The following is a 19416-nucleotide window of genomic DNA, read 5'->3' on the forward strand; positions in this document are numbered from 1 at the left end:
GGTCAACTCTAAACTATTAGTGGTCAATATAAAAAATGATTGCTATAGTTGTGCCTTGGCAGGGACTAATAACTAGCATTTGCACTAGATGTTGCAAAAAAAACGGCGGAAGGCAGTAGAAAATGAACTAGTATCTTGAAGTGTCTTGTAAACTCGATGCAATCTCTACAAAAAATTATAATGTTTCAAAACGATATATTTACAATCTCCAAGATCATTCAATCAACATTTATTACCACAACAAATAGCAATATAAGGATCTGGAAAATAGGCTTTTGATCACCCTATGAGGACAAAAATGAAAATTTTGAAGGTACTTTCATTGGACACAACTTTTGGAGTGCTTCCATGGTGCTAGATAATATCTAGAAACAAAATATGATAGTTGTTGGATAAATATCAATATTGGAAACAAGTTACAATTCTTCTAATCAGAGTCAACATCATAATTATAGTACTGGAACAAATTATCAAGCTAAGTCTAAGCATTCGTAACTCCATAAATATCTAGAGACTAATACTAAAATTACTTGTTTGGCATCATGTATCATTCTAGATGTATTATAAAATGCAACCTTTGTAGTATTACCTTTATACACAATTATAATGTATAAGTTATGTGGTAATGGTAGAACCATATGTCATATTTCCATGAACTTTGGGCAATTGGCTCTTACTATATCATTACAGTGAGTTGCAACATGTTATCAGGTTGTGTCTTATCTAATATGTTGTTATGTCATGATGGTACATGATTGGCCATGCATAATTCTAATGCAGAACATTGACTCTATTTTAGATGAACTATCTTTAATTGTTAACAATCCTAATTGGTATAACACATTTCTATATTGGTGTGTTGATTAAAAATGAGAAAACGTATTCATATCTATCTATGTATTTTTTTTATATAACTAGAGTCATGATAAGTCGAGTTGATTGCTAGGCATGGATCTCTTGATCTTGCACAAAAGGTTGTATAAAATACCATACAACACTTTGTGATTGAGTTAGAAAAAGTGTCACACAAGAAAGCTACTTTTAAAAAGCATGAAAGTAATTTAAACTATGCCAAAAGAAACCTATTTTGTTTTAAAAAACATTTTCTGTTGTTGACTTTTTGGAACTTGAATGGTAAGTAAGTCCCAAGATCATCCCACTTTTGATTTGCATGAGATTACAAAATCTTTTTTATTTCTACAAACGGGAAATATTGATAGATGACAACAACTGCCATTGATATTTTAGAACAATATTGGTTGAGAAGTTCTAGATAGTCATAGGATCATCTTGTTTTTTATGTGCATGAGACTAAGGAGTTCAAAATCTGTTATTTCTGTAGAGTGACAAGATAGATTGAAGACAACTAAGAACATTAATATCTCAACCTCAATTATGTATTGGCCTCATGGATAAAAGTGAGGAAGGACACTATCAACCACCTTGAGGTCAATTACCCGTTCTCCAACACTCAACAATTTTTTGTTTAAAAAAGACCATCAATTAATCACAAGGAAAATTTTCCCATAAAATTTTACATTTTTGGTTGAATAATTAATTTCAAACAAACACAAAATACTACCAGTTGAGATGGAAAACAAAGCTTGTAATGCTAGATGTACACTACCTCAAATAGATGACAAAATGGCCAAATTTTAAAATATGATGAAGATGATATCGATAAATATTAAAACCACTGATGTTTGTGCCAAAAACATGCCAAGTCATCTTTAATGAATATGGAAATAAGTGTAATACTACCTCAACTAAATATATAGAACATCAAAGAAGTTTGAGTGTATGTGTGAGTAACCAAATTTGATAAGAACAGGTAAATTAATCATTTTCTCTTGGATGTTGGATTTGCACTACAATTTAGGGAGAATAAACATGCTACCTTTGTTGGATCTTATATTTGTCATTAATTTTTACCATTTGCTGGAATGGGAAGCTCTTATTTATAAATAAGGCTTTACTTCGTTGACACAAAAGGTTTTCTGAATATGTCCAAACATTAATGTGATACCTATGTCCAAGTTCTCAATTATATTTCCATTCAGGACTATAAGCAAGCTTACTAATACTGAGACCAGACTTACATTATCCAATGATCAAAGTGAGCTTCTCATATGATTTGTTGGGAAAGGTTTGCAAAACACATCATCCTCTGTTGTTGGTTATTACAATAATTTTCAACCTTTAGTGCCTTATAATTAGGCATATTTATTTGAAAGCCTGAAATTGCACTAGATACTACCTCCAGAGCTCATCCTCATACCCTATCATCATTGTTGTATATATGGACATGAAACTAGGATTGGATCACAAAAATCAATCTTGGATCTAGTGATAACTTTGTGTCTTAATTCCACCGAAATATGATCTTTAGGTTCAAAATTTTGAAAGATGATAACATGACCTAGCATATGCCAAGTCAATGTTATGTTGAAGGGGGCTGGAATAATGTCTAAGAAAAGTGCATGTGGCAACCTATCCTCAACCTGTTTATCATCAAAATCACCCATAACACAAGGCTAGAAAAACATGTATAAACAAAATCCACATGTTGCACCACATCTACAATAATTCCTTCACACTTGTCCTCATAGAGATGAAGCCAATGTTTAGAAATGCCTTGAATAATTATGAAAGTGGTGATATTTAATTTCCAACAAGATTTTCATACCAATTAAAACCTTCATCTTCAAGAAAATCCAAGGAAATTATGAACATTTTTTTCATTTTGATATCCTCGTGGACAACATTATGTTTTCAAAGAACAAAAATAAAAGGACACAATATGAAACAAAGGTGAGTCTTTGAGTCCATGGAGATTTGGTATATCTTCTCTCCAATATTCATAATCATTTAGGTTCCCCAACATTCTTGAGAAATACAAAGAATCAAGAAAATATTCTAACAACCATTCCACCTCTAAAGATGTGTTGTATTCAACTCTTGCAACAAAATCACCCGCTCTGGTGCCATCCAAGTCGGTCTCAAGAGATTCTACTGCAACAATTCTTGTACCTTGATCTTGTTCATCTCCACACTCAAAAAATCTAATTAGCATCCTTGTCAAGTCATCATTCTCGGATGAATCAAGATGTAAACATAGGTAGGACCTTCTTTGATTGATATGGCACTGATATCGAACATTTCACTGACAACAACAGGGCTGTCTAACTAGGATTCATGCTAAACATCCTTTGCTATGCATATTCATCATACTCAACATGCATAGCTCCCACATTATAGCCATGGAAGGCATGATTGAGGGAGGGGACATATTTCAAATGGCACAAGAAATATGATGGCTTCTTCAATGTCCTAGGCATTCTTATAGAAAGCTTCACTATAATGATCTCCATTATCCAAAACACAACATAAACAATGAGGTCTTGGCATGTGAAAGAAACTCAAATTTTGGGACCTTCAGTTGATAATTGAGCCCAATCAACGTAGTAGGTGAAAACGGGAAGCTGAGAAAAATATACAAGTGGATACCAATACCAAAATTGACTAAATACTTCCATACCAACAAAAACAGTGATGTTGTCATGCTTAGACCTGCATGACAACTTAATTGAGACATTTTGACCACCTGCATCTAAAATAAAAGAAGCTAAAATTGCACCCATCTTGCTCATGGTGTCTTCATGCTTGTCAAGAATGATCTTCTCAATTTGATGCCTGAAGTATGAAATAAAAACAATGTCAGGGTGATAAAAATATCTATTGCGGTGAAACCTGGAGTTTGAATGCAATATAATAGAACCATCAGTCTTGATAAGATATAATTCTACCTTTAAATGCCAACATTTAGAAGTTATTATTTCAATTGGAAACTTTTCATTTATAATTACAAGTACAATGGAAATAATGAACATTTGTTTGCTAAATAAAAGCTTACAACATAGTATAATAGCATACCTGAATCTACCTACCACGAGGTTCACATGCTTAATTTGTTTGCACAAAACCATAGTGATGGCTATAAGGGCACCTTGACGAACAAAATCTACCACATTTGATGTTAATGGTTCAACAACAAAATGTCCTCACTTGTGTCTGTACAATAGACCCACTGCCAAGGTTGCGTCATATCTGACATGTGGATTATATGAATCAGACAGTAAAGAAATTGTTCGTGGGGTCTATTAAATTTGCAGAGTTTGATTTAGCACCAACATAAAGGAACAAGAGAGCATACTGAGCCCCTTGATATTATTCTTAAAATATTGAGCCAAATGCTCCATCAAGATGTAACACAAAAGTTATAACAAATCAAGTCTAAAATTGATTTAATAATAAAAACATGGTACACTGTAAGATAGCACATAAACATGCTCAAGTTCGGAGTATAAAACAAATCCAAGTGCTAGCATTGCAGTTCTTCTCACATTGTCACTAACATCAGAAACAACGAAGTGCAACACATGAAGAATGGATTTTTTATTGGTTGTGCCCTTGTATGGGAGGGCTAGAGCATATATCCCACCATAACATAGAATTTGGTCCTATTCACAAGTCATTTGTTCTATAATTGTGTCAACCTCCTCTTCTCTTCCATAGACAGTTAATGATATTTCAAGGGCCAGATCTCTGTACACAATTGTTTACAAATAGACATATTAAAATCTGGTTGAAAGTTTCAACTTGAGTAGAATTAGATAAGGAAAAATAAGTCTTTGAATGATATTTTCACATGAAAGAATTTTCAAAGTGCAAACATAAGTAACCAAAAATATGTGATAATCTTTTCATGTTGAGTACCATGTGCATATGCAAGCATCTCACTGGCCTTTTCACTCGAAGTTCCAACTATAAGAAAGCCAATACTTATGCCAAAAGCCTCTCCAACAATTGCACTATCTAAGTAAAGAACGTTCAGGTGTGTTGAATGTATGCACCTCATTCTAAATCTCGATCTAGTTGTAATACATTTCCTTCTTCACCCCTTTTTCTTCCATCACCTTTATAATATTGGATTTATCATGTCATCTACCAGCGACAACATAGATGTTGGACAACTACACATATGGTCCACTTCAATGTGGTTCTAACTCTACATGTTTTTCTATCTCCAACAAACCCTGAAGGCATTAATTTAATGTGCACATATCTACTCTCTTCAAAAAAATTAATATACTTTTCCTACAATGGAACACTCGAGCAGGAGTTGAGAGAATTTCACAAAATGGCTCTGCTTCAACTTTCCTTTCAGATGCAATATCCACCTGCAAAAATGAAATTAACCTGAATAAGAATAGAGGAAGACCGGGTTATGTAGATGGACAACTTGAGAAGAATCTCAAGATCATAAAATGAAGGAGCAATAAACTTTAAATAAAAGTGTTAAATTGAACTTGATTTTCTCAATACAACCATGACCATAAACAATAGTGGTGTGATACACTCCATTCCTAGATCTCACCTACAATATTCTCTACAGAACCTTTGTGCCCATTTTCGCTAAAGAAAAAACCATTACCTATAATAAGGTGTCAATAAGACAAAGATATCATAGATATGAAATGGGAAACAACCAATAAGCAGCGACAAGACTAAAATAACTATGATATTAAATTTGACAAATAACATTCTACGTATAATAACAGTTCAATGAATGGTAAAGGAGCTCTACAAAATCTAGAAGGAGCTACTATGAAGACTATTTAAAGAATGGAGGAAATTGACTATGGAATGCAAGAGTATCAACTTAGATCCATTCCACTTGATACCTCTTACATATAAATTTGATATTTAACATTTAAAAAATATTTAGTAAAATACATTAACTTGTTAATAATATAATTTTTTACATTAAAAATACTAATATTGATTCTAAATAAAATATCTCAATATTTATCTTAAATAAAATATTTTGATGTCAACTCTATATAGAGAGAAACGAAAAAGGAGACTGGAAAAATTGGTAATTTATTGAATTCATAATATGGAATTCATATATTTAATGCAACCAATGGTTGATAAGAAACATCCACACACTTAATACATTATACATATCACATTGCTCTACAACTCAATATACAAGAAATATGGTAAAATTATGCTATATAAATAATATAACTCAATAAAATTACATAAAAATAACATAAAATAAAATAAAATAAAATAGAAATTATTAATATATATTAAAAATTAAATCTATTTTAATTTTAATTTATTAAATACAAAGAATTTAAATAAGTTTAAGCTTTAAAAAAATTAATTCCTTTCCACAATTACATATCTTAATCTAGACCAAAAATAAAATTAAAACTTTAATTATATATCTTAATCTAAACTAAAAATGAAATTAAAAAATGACTGTAAGCTATATGTTACACATTAAGAATAATAAGAATCGTGGTTTATTCTTGCCTCAAATTAAAAAAAGCAAACCTTGTCGAAACTGACTCACACAATTTGTTACCACATTAATTTGCATACTCGATATGTAATCATTTTCTTATTGTTGTCCTAAAAGTTTTATAATAATTTGTTCTTCCCATGTGGAGACATCGTTGGGTTATACATCTTACACTGAGGTCTCTTATATAGATGTTACTTATAATGGCTTCTCATAGCTGTGCTCTTATATATAAATACTGCACCCAATGTTTTAGATCGAAATTATAGTTGATGGGTATATATATTTTAATATGGTGGGGTCCATCCAGAATATATAGGATTAACACCAATATTTATCACAACTTAACGTTTGGGGATTTCGATTAAGCATATGTTATGTTTATTTTTGAATTAATAGCATGAACTATGGTTCATGGCCCTTAGTCTATAGTGGAAAATTCTCGATGATACAACTGTTCCCAAGTCTTCATGCCTACACTTCTTCGCTGTACATCTGTCTGAATCTTGATCCGATGGTGGGAAAATTACTCCCGTCAGGTAGAGGTGTAACTACCTTCTGGGTTTCCACCGTAACTCTTCATTTTTCACTTCTGTCTGTAGAGAAAACCCTAACTTCGGCTCCTAGGGTTTTACTATTAATTTTGTTATTTTCCGCATTTTAGGGCATAGTTGGTTAACTAGTCCTTGGACGTCATTCTCTACTCACCTTGGTGCGTTCAATACATGTTTGTTGACATGGTAGGAAATTATGTTTTCGTGGGGTAAAGTTGTCACCATTTTCGTTAATCATAGAAAGGTTGCTCACCTATTGTGATAATGGTTTTTTGGGTTTCTTTTGCACGACATACTTTGTTGCTGCTCGTTTGGATTCATCACAAAATCCCATCCAATTTCCAAACTTGAATTAACTACTGGCCCTTCTATCTTAAAGATTTTAAAGGTATTTTTTTAATAGTTTCAATAAATCTTTGGGATTCCCATCGCTCTAGTGTTATTATTATTTTTATTTACTATCTGCAACTAAGGTAATTATAACTGGATGCAGAGAAAACAGAAGGGTTTTTTGTTCTCTTGTCACAAGTATACATTTTCTTCTATCTCTAACTTCCAGTGTTAGTAGCGTTCCTTCTCTTCATTTGATGAATGAAACCCTAACACGTTTTTCCCTTTTTTTTGTACGTTGGCTACAGGTTAACTCTAGTGTAGGATATGGCGTTTTCTTAATCTTTCGTGTGGATTATAACCCTTATTTATTTTTCAAGCCTAGTTTCAAGGTTCTAACATTTACTCCACTTCCGTTTGAATATTTAGGTTTTCCTATTCTCGCAGAGGCCGCGACCATGGAAAGACTTAAGTGTCAACAACCTTAAGGTTTTTTTATGGTCTGCCGGCAAAAAAGTAAACTAGGGTTTTCATACCCCAAAGTTTAGGGTTTTTAGGTTAATTATGTTTAAGTACTCTGCATTTGGCTATGAGCCCTCGGTCTAGAACATGCACCCTACATGTAACCAATTTTCTTTTGAAGTGGCCCTCGACCTTTTTAATTAAGTACTGTGCATTTGGCTACAGCCCCTTGGGATGGAACATGCACCCTACTTGTAATAGAATTTCTTTGGAAATGGTCCTCGACCCTTTTATGTGTCAATATTTTTTTACTGTTATTCATATATGTATATACTGGCCATTCCTGGCATATTGAATATTTTGACTTCTGACTTTGAATGAAGTTTTTTTAGAGTCTATGAGATGACTATTTTATTTTTCAATTTGTTCTCTGTGAAACTGTTAATTCAACTTTATATCATTTGTTTATAATTATTATCACATGGACAATCAATAGTATCTAAATATGTATACGTGGTTTGGAATTTCTAAGTTCCTTGTAGATGATGTACGCTCAAATGGAAGACATGATCTGATTTAGAGCACTAATCAATCCCAGAACAAAACCTTAGCCGTAGCCAAGCTTGACTATTAGATCTCTGCAATGCCCTCGTTAGAGTTGTTTACAAGGTCGAAGAAATTCTTAGCATAACATACTTCAACATGGCAATGTGTCATCTTCTTCTTTTCACTTTTACCCGAAGAACACATGTACACTTCTGCTAAAGTCTTTCACTTCTATAAAAGCTTTTATGTAAATTAGCAAGTCTTTCTGTAGATTAGTAGAGATGGTGTCCTTCTCAAAACGATCAATGGTTGCATATCCTAGAACTCTCCTAAGAATATTCACCATTCATTCTGGAGATTTAGCCTCTGTTTCAAGTACAATTATACATTTCAATATGCTTTCAGTGGACTTTTTATTGGATGTGCCCCTGTATGGGAGGGCTATAGCATAAATCACACCATAACATAGAATTGGATCCTAATAATGAGTCATTTGTTCTATAAGTGTATCAACCTATTTTTTTCTTCCATAGATAATTAATAATATTTCAAGGGCCATATCTTTGTACACAATTGTTTACAAATAGACATATTAAAATATGGTTGAAAGTTTCAACTTGAGTAGAATTAGATAAGGAAAAATAAATCTTTGAGTGATATTTTCACATGAAAGGCTTTTCAAAGTTCAAACATAAGTAACCAAAAATATGTGATAATATTTTCATGTTGAGTACCATGTGCATATGCAAGCATCTCGTTGGCCTTTTCACTCAAAGTTTCAACTATAAGCAAGCCCATACTTAAGCCAAAAGCCTCTCCAACAATTGCACTATCTAAGTAAAGAACATTCAGGTGTGTTGAATGTATGCACCTCATTAATAATCTTAATCCATTTGTGTCCCATTTCCTTCTTCACCCCTTTGTCTTTCATCACCTTGCTAATATTGGCTTTATCATCTCATCTACCAGCGACAATTGGACAACTGCACATATGGTCCAATTCAATGTGGTTCTAACTCTGCATGTTTTGCTAGCTCCAACAAACCCTGAAGGCATTAATTTACTGTGCAGATATCTACTCTCTTCAAAAAAATTAATATACTTTTCCTACACTTGAACAACTCGAGCAGGAGTTGAGAGAATTTCATAAAATGGCTCGGCTTCAACTTTCCTTTCAGATGCAATATCCACTTGCAAAAATGAAATTAACCTGAATAAGAATATAGGGAGAGTGGGTTATGTAGATGGACAAATCGAGAAGAATCCCAAGATCATAAAATGAAGAAGCAATAAACTTTAAATAAAAGTGTTAAATTGACCATGATTTTCTCAATACAACCATGACCATAAACAACAATGGTGTGATACAATCCATTCCTAGATCTCACCTACAACATTCTCTACAGAACCTTTGTGCCCATTTCCACTGAAGAAAAAACCATTACCTATAATAAGGTGACAATAAGACAAAGATATCATAGATATGAAATGGGAAATAACCAATAAGCAGTGACACGACTAAAGTAGCTATGATATTAAATTTGAAAAATAACCTTGTAAGTATAATATCGGTCCAATGAATGGTAAAGGAGCTCTACAAAAGCTAGAAAGAGTTACTATGAAGATTATTTAAAAAATGGAGGAAAAGGATTATGGAATGAAACAGTATCAACCTAGATCCATTTGACTTGATACCTCTTACATCCAAGAGACTTGTTCTTATGTCAAGTTAAATATAAATTTGATATTTAACATTTATAAAATATTTAGTACAATATATTAACTTGTTAATAATATAAATTTTTTTATATTAAAAAAACTAATATTGATTCTAGATAAAATATCTCAATATTGGTCTTAAATAAAATATTTTGATGTCAACTCTATAAAGAAAAAATAAGGATTTATTAAATTCTTAATATGGAATTCATATATTTAATGTAACCAATGGTTGATAAGAAGCATCCACACACTTCATACATTATACAAAGTGAAAAAAATTGGTAATTTATTGAATTCTTAATGTGGAATTCATATATTTAATGCAACCAATGGTTGATAAGAAGCATCCACACACTTAATCACTATACATCTCACATGGCTCTACAACTCAATATACAAGAAAAGTGGTAAAATTATGTTGTATAAACACTTTAACTCAACAAAATTACATAAAAATAAAATAAATGAAAAAGGAATAAAAAAATAATAATTATTAATATATATTAAAAATTAAATCTATTTTAATTTTAATTTATTAAATACAAGAAACTAAATAAGTTTAAGCTTTAAAAAAATTAATTCCTTTCCACAATTATATATCTTAACCTAAACCAAAAATTAAATTAAAACTTTAATTATATATCTTAATCTAAACTAAAAATTAAATTAAAAACAAAAATTAAACACAGACTTAACATGTGATATATCTAGAATTAAAATGACTCTAAGCTATATGTAACACATTAAGAATAATAAGGATCGTGGTTTATTCTCGCCTCAAATTAAAAAAAGAAAACCTTGTCGAAACTGGCTTACACAATTTGCTACCACATTAATTTATATACTTGCTATGTAATCATTTTCTTATTGTTGTCCTAAAAGTTTTATAGTAATTTGTTCTTCCCATGTGGAGACATCTTTGGGATTATACATCTTACACTTAGGTCTCTTATATAAATGTTACTTATCATGGTTTCTCATAGCAGTGCTCTTATATATAAATATTGCGCCCAATGTTTTAGATCGAAATTATATTCGGTAGATATATATATATATATATTTTAATATGGTGGGGTCCATTCAGCACATATAGGATTAACACCAATATTTATCACAACTTAACATGTGGGGATTTCGATTAAGCATATGTTATGTTTATTTTTGAATTAATAGCATGAACTATGGTTCCTGGCCCTTGATCTATAATGGAAAATTCTCAATGATCTAGTTGTTCACATGTCTTCATCCCTACAAATCTTTGTCGTACACCTGTCTTAATCTTGATCCAATTGTAGGTAAATTACTCTCGGTAGGTAGAGGTGTAACTACCTTCGAGGTATCACCCCAACTCTTCATTTTTCACTTCTGTTTGTGGAGAAAACCCTAACTTCGACTCCTAGATTTTTACTGTTAATTTCATTATTTTCTAGAAGGAGTTGTAAACATTTCCAAATTCAGTCAATGGAACATGGCTGAGAGATAGGAAAATCTAGGGTGCTTAATAGGACAAGATCAATGACAAGAGACATGTCCATTTGTTGGACTGTCTGGTTGGAGGGTGTTGTAACTATCGAGAAAATCGACGGCCAACGAGTGGTGAATGCTCTTTAAGACAAAAGTCACCACTAAGGTCACACTAGTGATGTGAAAGAAATTTAGAAAAGATTTGAAAAGGAAGCATGTCTCAAAATTAACATTGGCATCATTGCAATAGTTTAATTAAAGAGTGATATATATGAGTTTGAAAATGTATGAAAGAGCGATCTAAGTGGTTGTAGCAAGTCAGTGCTGGTAGATTATCGGATCTAAGTCTCCATATTTATGTCTATAAAGATTAAGGGTTTGGTGTCTCTTGCAAGTTGGTGTTTGTAAAAAGTGGGGATTGGTGTTTTTAGCAAGTGGTTGATTGCGAAAAAAATGAATTGGTGCCAACAATATCTTATGTAAATTGATATTGGTGTTTGCATTTACATTACAATTCAAGGAAGATTTCTGATTTTCTCTGATAAATATCTTATGTTGAATTTTTTATGTAATTCATGCACTTTTGTGTGATTAAATGTGTATAAATGAACAAATGGCTATTAATTTATAAAATCTAATTCACCTCCTCTTAGTATTTTCCTAAATATTCACCGTTACAAATTCCAAACATTTTTTCCTTCCCTCTTAATATTTTCCTAAATATTCACCATGGAAAACTCCAAATATTTTTTCCTTCACTATTGATTCTATAAATTTAATGATTAACCATTGAGAATTTACCCACTCTCAAATTCCACCACTCTCAAAATTTGACAAAAAAATTCTTATACAAACGCAAATTGTCATTCTAAATTTGATTTATTTCTAAAAATATCATAACTTAATTTTAATCCTCAATTACTAATTTACAAACATCATTCACTATGGCAGATTTGTCACATATCCAATATTAATGTATTCTTACTAAAAGAAAAGTATTTACATGTTTTACCATAATATCATATATATATATATATATATATATATATATATATATATATATATATATATATATATATATATATATATATATATATATATATATATATATATATATATATATATATATATATATATATATATATATATATATATATACCATTAACAAGTGAGAATGGTCTACTATAATTGTTTAAGATTCATGCATTGCTAGTACCACCAGGTTAGCACTGTACACATCTATTTTTTTATATTTAAAATTATGACAGAGAATCTTAAACCACCAGCAAAGGCTAGCATTTTTTGTTAAGTGATTTAATATGGCTTGCAGTCATGTCATGCCTTAACATATTAAGTATATATGTGATGGCATTTATAGCCATATCCTATCCTTACGATTCCCATTTAATAACCGGGATGTTAATGCCTAGGGCTTTGATTCGATTGCCGAGGGCCTCCAGCTAGGCTCTTTGCACGGAAATTTTTGTCAGATCTACGGTGCTTGTGCCTCCATCGGATCTAACGGTCGAGGTGTTGAATTGCGGTACATCGTATTCTTTGAGGTGTCTGTCCAGGTTTGTAGTGTTTCAGTTGAACATTCGTCGACCCTTCATGTTAATCATCCATTCCTTTTCTCAGATATGGTTCCATGCTTGCTTCTACATTTCGCTGTCGATCTTGTTCAACCAGGTTGCTTGCGTTTGGGTTCTTGCAGAGTTAATGCTTATCAATGGGTTGAAAAGTGTGCACCTGGTTCAGTTCCTAATTTTGGAAAGGTTTTGTCAGCTTGATCTACCTTAGGGCAAGTGTAGGTTTACATAATGTTTATGCTATCCATTTTTAATCGTTTAACCTCTTTTCACTGTTTGGTATTGTTCCCTCCTAATCTCATTATTTCTTGGTTTATGGATAGGTCTGCTTGAAATTAGATGTGAAACCCTCAAGGTTATTTTGGCTTGCGGCCATGTCTACTAGTTCTACGACACAATCTATAGGGTATGCCATTTGCAGGGTTTAACCAAGAGCATTATTTGTTTTATGTATCCATGCTTGAGTGGAAGGCTATATCTGTTTTCCTTTTCTTTAATGGTACTCTGGCTTAGAGCCAAGGGTTTATGTAATTAATCTTAGGGAGATTTTTCTAAATGCAGAGATATTCCATAATCAAGTCTTGTTCTGTTTTGAATTGTATCTTGCCTGGCTACTATATCTGAGCTATTTCTTATCTTTTTGCCTAAGTCTCTTATTTACTTAATCATGGGAAATAATATGTTCTTGGAAATTAATTCTCGTGGATGTACTTAATCCTTCTGAAGGATTCTACTGTTTATTCTTTTTCTTTTCCTCATATAGTAATGGAAAGGCGTGGTTACTTCTCTGTTGTTCTTCGTTTATGTACAATATTAGAACCTTACTGTCTATGTTTATACTCTAGTTTGAATGGCTTCATATGATGGGTTCATCTATAAGGTTTCAGTTATCATTTAATAGTCCATGAGAACTTCTATGTCACTTATTCATTTTTTGTATATTTTGTTCAGTTGCGAATATTTTATTGGAGTTCTAGCATATTTACTGAGGATTCTTGTTTTTCGAATACCCAAATGCTGTATCGAGATTTTTCTATTTTTGCATTCATTTAAATATGAATCAACATTAATCCAACGTTCTAAATTTGGTATTTATAGGTACCTGTAGTTTTTAATTCTACAGTTGTTGGTTAGGAAAATGGTCGTGTAACCTTGGTTCTATCGCTCTTCATATGTTTTATAAATAGAGAATGTTCATTCTTATTATTTCTAAATGTCATAAAACTCAGCAATTTTGGTTTACGAGAGTTTGTTGTATGGCTTGAATTTATTCTACAATTTTTCTATTTTGATTTTCTCTTAAACAGTAAAGAATAGCATCATAAATTCTTACTCTATTCCTAACTAGGACTTACTCCGATAATAAAAAAATTCTGATAATACCTCTACTTATTTAAGACAGAAGCCATACGCTTCCCACTACCAAGAATTACTTGTTATTTTAAGTTAAAGTATTTAGAGGTACTTATTTGTCTCAGCTTTCTAGGATTTTTGGACTAAGCCTTCTATCTGAATTTGCCTCCCAACCTTGAGACTAACTCTGTTCTGCTTGAAGTCTCCCCTCGAGCTACCCTTTTTAGGGTATTCTCTTCAAGAATTCCTCCTTTTGAATTGATAGAGCTATCTCGTCCTAACCAAACATAGCCACTCCTTCACTGTCTGTCCCTACAACGTAGTATTTTAATCTTTTCTTTATTTACATTCTCTAGTTCTCTCTCTCTCTCTCTATGTCTCAGATCCATCATCCTCTTGATTCCTAGAATAAATATTCCCTTTGGAAGTAGTTAGGGCTGGAGTAACCACCCCGCCTAACTGTATGAGAACCAACTGTTATCTTTTGATAACTCACTTTTACTTTAAGTAAAATCAATTAATTTTTCCATAATTCCAACAATCCACTCATGACATAGAAACATAATTTCTATTTATAAAAAGTTAATCCAGTATTCAGTTTTATCCAAGAAATGCAATAATATAAATATTTACACAGGTATGGGGGACATCACATCTTTCCCCCCTAAGACTAAACATCGTCCCAATGTTCTTCTGTCAGAAATAACCTTGGGAATATCTCCCTCATGGTCCTTTCATCCTCCCAGGTAGCCTCGTTAGGATGAAAATGTTGCCACTATCCCTTAACTTGGGTGATAAATCATCTCCGATTCTGCTTTTATTTGTAAAAAAATAAATAGAGAATTACTTTAGTTATGTTGGCAAAATAAGAATATGAATCTACTATGCATACATATATACACATAATTCTTTTATTTATTTATTTGGTTAGTTCCTTTCCCCTTCACATATATTTATTGCTAGTTTATTATGTCTTTGGGGTCATAAATATATTTCTTTAATACCGAAATATGAAAAACATTGTGCACTTGAATATGGCTTGGTAAACCAAGTTGATAAGCTATGGGTCTAATCCGTGCTCAAATTTGAAAAGGGCCACAAAATCTAGGTGCTAATTTGGCACAACCCATCCATTGTAGTGTACTTTTCTTGGCCCGTACATGAACATAGACATGATCCCCTACTTGAAACTCTTGAAAACTTATTTTCCAATCCACAACATTATTTTGTTGGTCCTGGGCAGCCTTTAAGTTGGATTGCACTTCCTTGACCATCTCTTCCATCTCTGCTAACATATCAGGCCCCAACATTAACATATCATACGAACCACCCTAGTTTGAGGGAGTTCTACATTTACGACCATAGAGCACTTTGAAAGGACTCATTTGGATAGAAGTGTGGTAGTTTTTATTATAAGAAAATTCCACAAGACGTAAGTATTCCTCCCACTTAGATGGTTGTTGCATCACATATGCTCGTAACATATCTTCCACTGCCCAGTTTACTTGCTCAGTCTGCCCATTTGTTTGAGGATGGTATGTAGTACTGAAATGTAGTTGAGTGCCCAATCCTTCAAACAAGGCTTTCCAGAAAGCTGATGTAAACTTTACATCACGATTTGAAATTATAACCTTCGGTATGACATGCAACCTGAAAATAGTTTGCATAAATATATTAGCAATCTGCAGTGCCTTATAAGTAGATTGTACCAGTGTGAAGTGAGCAAATTTTCTTAGCTTATCCACAACCACCATGATTGAATCGTTCTGCTTTCTTGACCTGGGAAGGCCTGTTATAAAATCTATGGCAATAACTTCCCATTTCCATTCTGGAATTGGTAATGGGTGGAGTAAACCAGCTAGATGATGGTGTTCTGTTTTGACTTGCTCACATTCCAAACAACGAGCCAAATATTTTACCACCTCCTTTTTCATGCCAGGCCAAAAATACTATTTTCTAAGAGCGGTGATCAATTTATGATATCCAGGATGGCCGACATAGGGAGCTTTGTGATATTCATAAAAAAATAATTCCTTAATGGCTTTTATATTTGGTACATATAGCCTTCTTTTATAAATAAGAAAACCTTCCTGATTTACTTCATACCCAAGCTATTGTTCCTTACCATTCAGAATTTTTATTTGCTTCCACAAATTTTGGTACTCATGGTCCTATGTTGCTGCTTCTCTAATTTGTTCCTTGAATGTGTTTTGTGCTTCGTTGAATGACATTTCATATAAAAAGTTAGCTTTTATGCTTAATGCATCTGCAGCATGATTTTTCTTGCCTTTTAGGTGTTTAATTTCAAAGTCAAATCCGCTCAGAAATCGACCCAATGAGCTTGTCTACCATTCAATATAGGTTGTTTGAAATAATTAGTCAAGCTATGATGGTCAATCATTAGCATAAATTTCTTACGCAATAAGTAGTGCCACCACATTTTCAAAGCATGAATAACTATGGTCAACTCCAAATCATAGGTCAAGTACCTCTATTCATGCTCCTTAAGCTTTCTAGATTCGTAAGCTATGACTCTACCTTCTTGCATTAGTACGTCTCCTACACTTTCTTTACTCGCATCAGTACACACCACATAATCTTTATTTGGATCAACAATGCTTAATATGGGCGTAGTGGTGAGTAAATGTTTAAGCCAATCAAAACTATGTTGGCATTCACTACTCCATAAAAAGGCCATACCCTTCTTTTGCAACGAAGTGATAGGGTAAGCTACCCTAGAAAAACCTTCAATGAATCGCCTGTAATACCCGGCTAAGCCCATAAACGATCTTATATCCACCACATCTTTTGGTACTAGCCATTGCATTATGGTTTCTACTTTTTCTGGGTCCACAACTATTCCATCTTTAGTAATGACATGAACAAGATATTGGATATGTTCTTTAAAAATGTCACATTTACTGTATTTGGCGTATAGCTGGTGTTTGCTTAAAACTTACAAAACAATCCGGAGGTGTTCCTTATGCTCTTCCAGTGTTTGTGAGTAGATTAAGATGTTGTTAATGAAAATTAACACAAACATGTCCAAATATTTATGGAATATGTTGTTCATGAGGCACATGAAAGTCGCAGGTGCATTGGTTAGACCAAAGGGCAGCACCACAAACTCATCGTTCCCATATCGAGTTCTGAAGGCTGTTTTTTCTATGTCTTCTTCCTTGATCCTAATCTGATGATAGCCCGATCGAAGGTCAATCTTGGAAAACACAGTTGCCCATTTTTCTTGGTCAAATAATTCATCTATGCTAGGTAGGGGATACTTATTTTTTATGGTTAACTTATTTAGTTGACGGTAGTCCATACACATTCTCATAGTTCCATCCTTATTTTTTACAAAAAGTATCGGGGTTCCCCAGCATGATACACTTGGTCGGATATATCCTTTGTCAATGAGTTCTTGCAATTGCATTTTTAACTCGGTTAATTTGGGTATACTCATATGATAAGGAGCTCTAGACACAGATGCAACTCCTGGTACTAATTTGATAGTAAATTATATGTCTATTATTGGTGGAAGTCTTAGGATTTCCTCTGGAAATACATCCAGGAAATTCTGCACTGTAGCTATATCTTTTAAAGCAGTAGATTTTTCTTTTGAATTAGAATATTCTACTTGAATCGCGTAAATCTGGCATCGTTTCCAGATTCTTTTGACCAATTGAGAAGTTGTCACAGGTCTCAGCCTTAAGGGTCTTATTATTCCTTGAATTTCCTGCTTTTCCCTGTCCTCATCCATGTAGTCAATGGTTTTAGTTTTATAGTTGAGGAGTGACCAGTGTTTTTTCGACCAGTCCATTCTTATTAGAATGCCATATGACCCTAGGGAGAATACATTTAAATCTGCCATAATGGGTTGTCCTACTATTTGTAGAAGACAATTACTAACCTTGGTTAGCACTCTTCTTTTGGCCCTGTGGCCAATTGTACTAACCAGGGATTCTTAAATTTAACCGTCTGCAGCTTGAATTGTTCTACTATTTTGGGGCTAACATAACTTAAGGTAGCCACAGGGTCAATTAAAATAGACACAGTTTGGTTGGAAAATCTACCTTCAAACTCTATCATAGTCGGTTGGTATTCTGCCTAGTGGTCCTCAAGGGCAACATTAATTTTCGACATGCTTCTTGGCACTTCACTGATTGTTGATGCCTCTTGAACCTGAGCAGCCTGATCAGTTCCTTTACAATGTGGGGATTTTTTAACATAATGAGGCTCTCTGCATCCCCAACACTGTACTAGTGGTCTGGCTACCATTTCCACTTTAGTCCTTACTGATTGCTCATTTGTCTTGGTTTCACTAGGAGCTTTGAACCTGGAGGGATTCCTATTCACATTTCTATGCATCTGCCCGCTAGGATTCTTATTGAGCACAAATTTGTTTAGTTTATGACCAAAGGAGAATTTGCCTCCTTTCTTGTCATTCCATTTCTTCCCTCCTTCCCCTTTGTGCTTGTTCTGCTGATAGCACACCTGAGGCTTCAGTATGACTTCGTCCATGGTTTTTGGATTATCAAACTCAAGGCATTCGTTCATGAACAATGGTAAACTACTGACAAACCATTGTACCTTAGCCTTCTCTTCCTGTATGTATGGAACATATCGCAGCAAAGAGGTGAACTTGGTTATCAACTCATCCATAGAGAGTTGTCCCAAATGAAGGTCATGAAACTCCTTGGCCTTTTCATCGTAAAAACTTTCGGTTAGATATTTTTCCTTAAAATATTTTTGAAATTTATCCCAGGTTATGCTTTGTTCGTTTACACCACGAACTGTTTTTACTTCCTCCCACCACAAGGTTGCTTTCCCCTGCAACTGAAAAATTTCTAATCTAGCCTTCAGACTATGGTTGTATTCATACAATTCAAAATACTTGTTCATGTTAATGAGCCAAGCTTTGGCTGCCTCCTCCTATTCGCCATCAAAGAGCGAAGGCTTTATCTTCTGAAATTCTCCCTGAAGTTCTACTTTCCGTCTCTTGTGCTTGTTGTGTTTTGATGCA

This window comes from Pinus tabuliformis, chromosome 8 (genome assembly GCF_031772625.1).
Source record: "Pinus tabuliformis cultivar Carrire ecotype Pingquan chromosome 8, CPIR1, whole genome shotgun sequence".
NCBI classification, from domain to species: Eukaryota; Viridiplantae; Streptophyta; class Pinopsida; order Pinales; family Pinaceae; genus Pinus; species Pinus tabuliformis.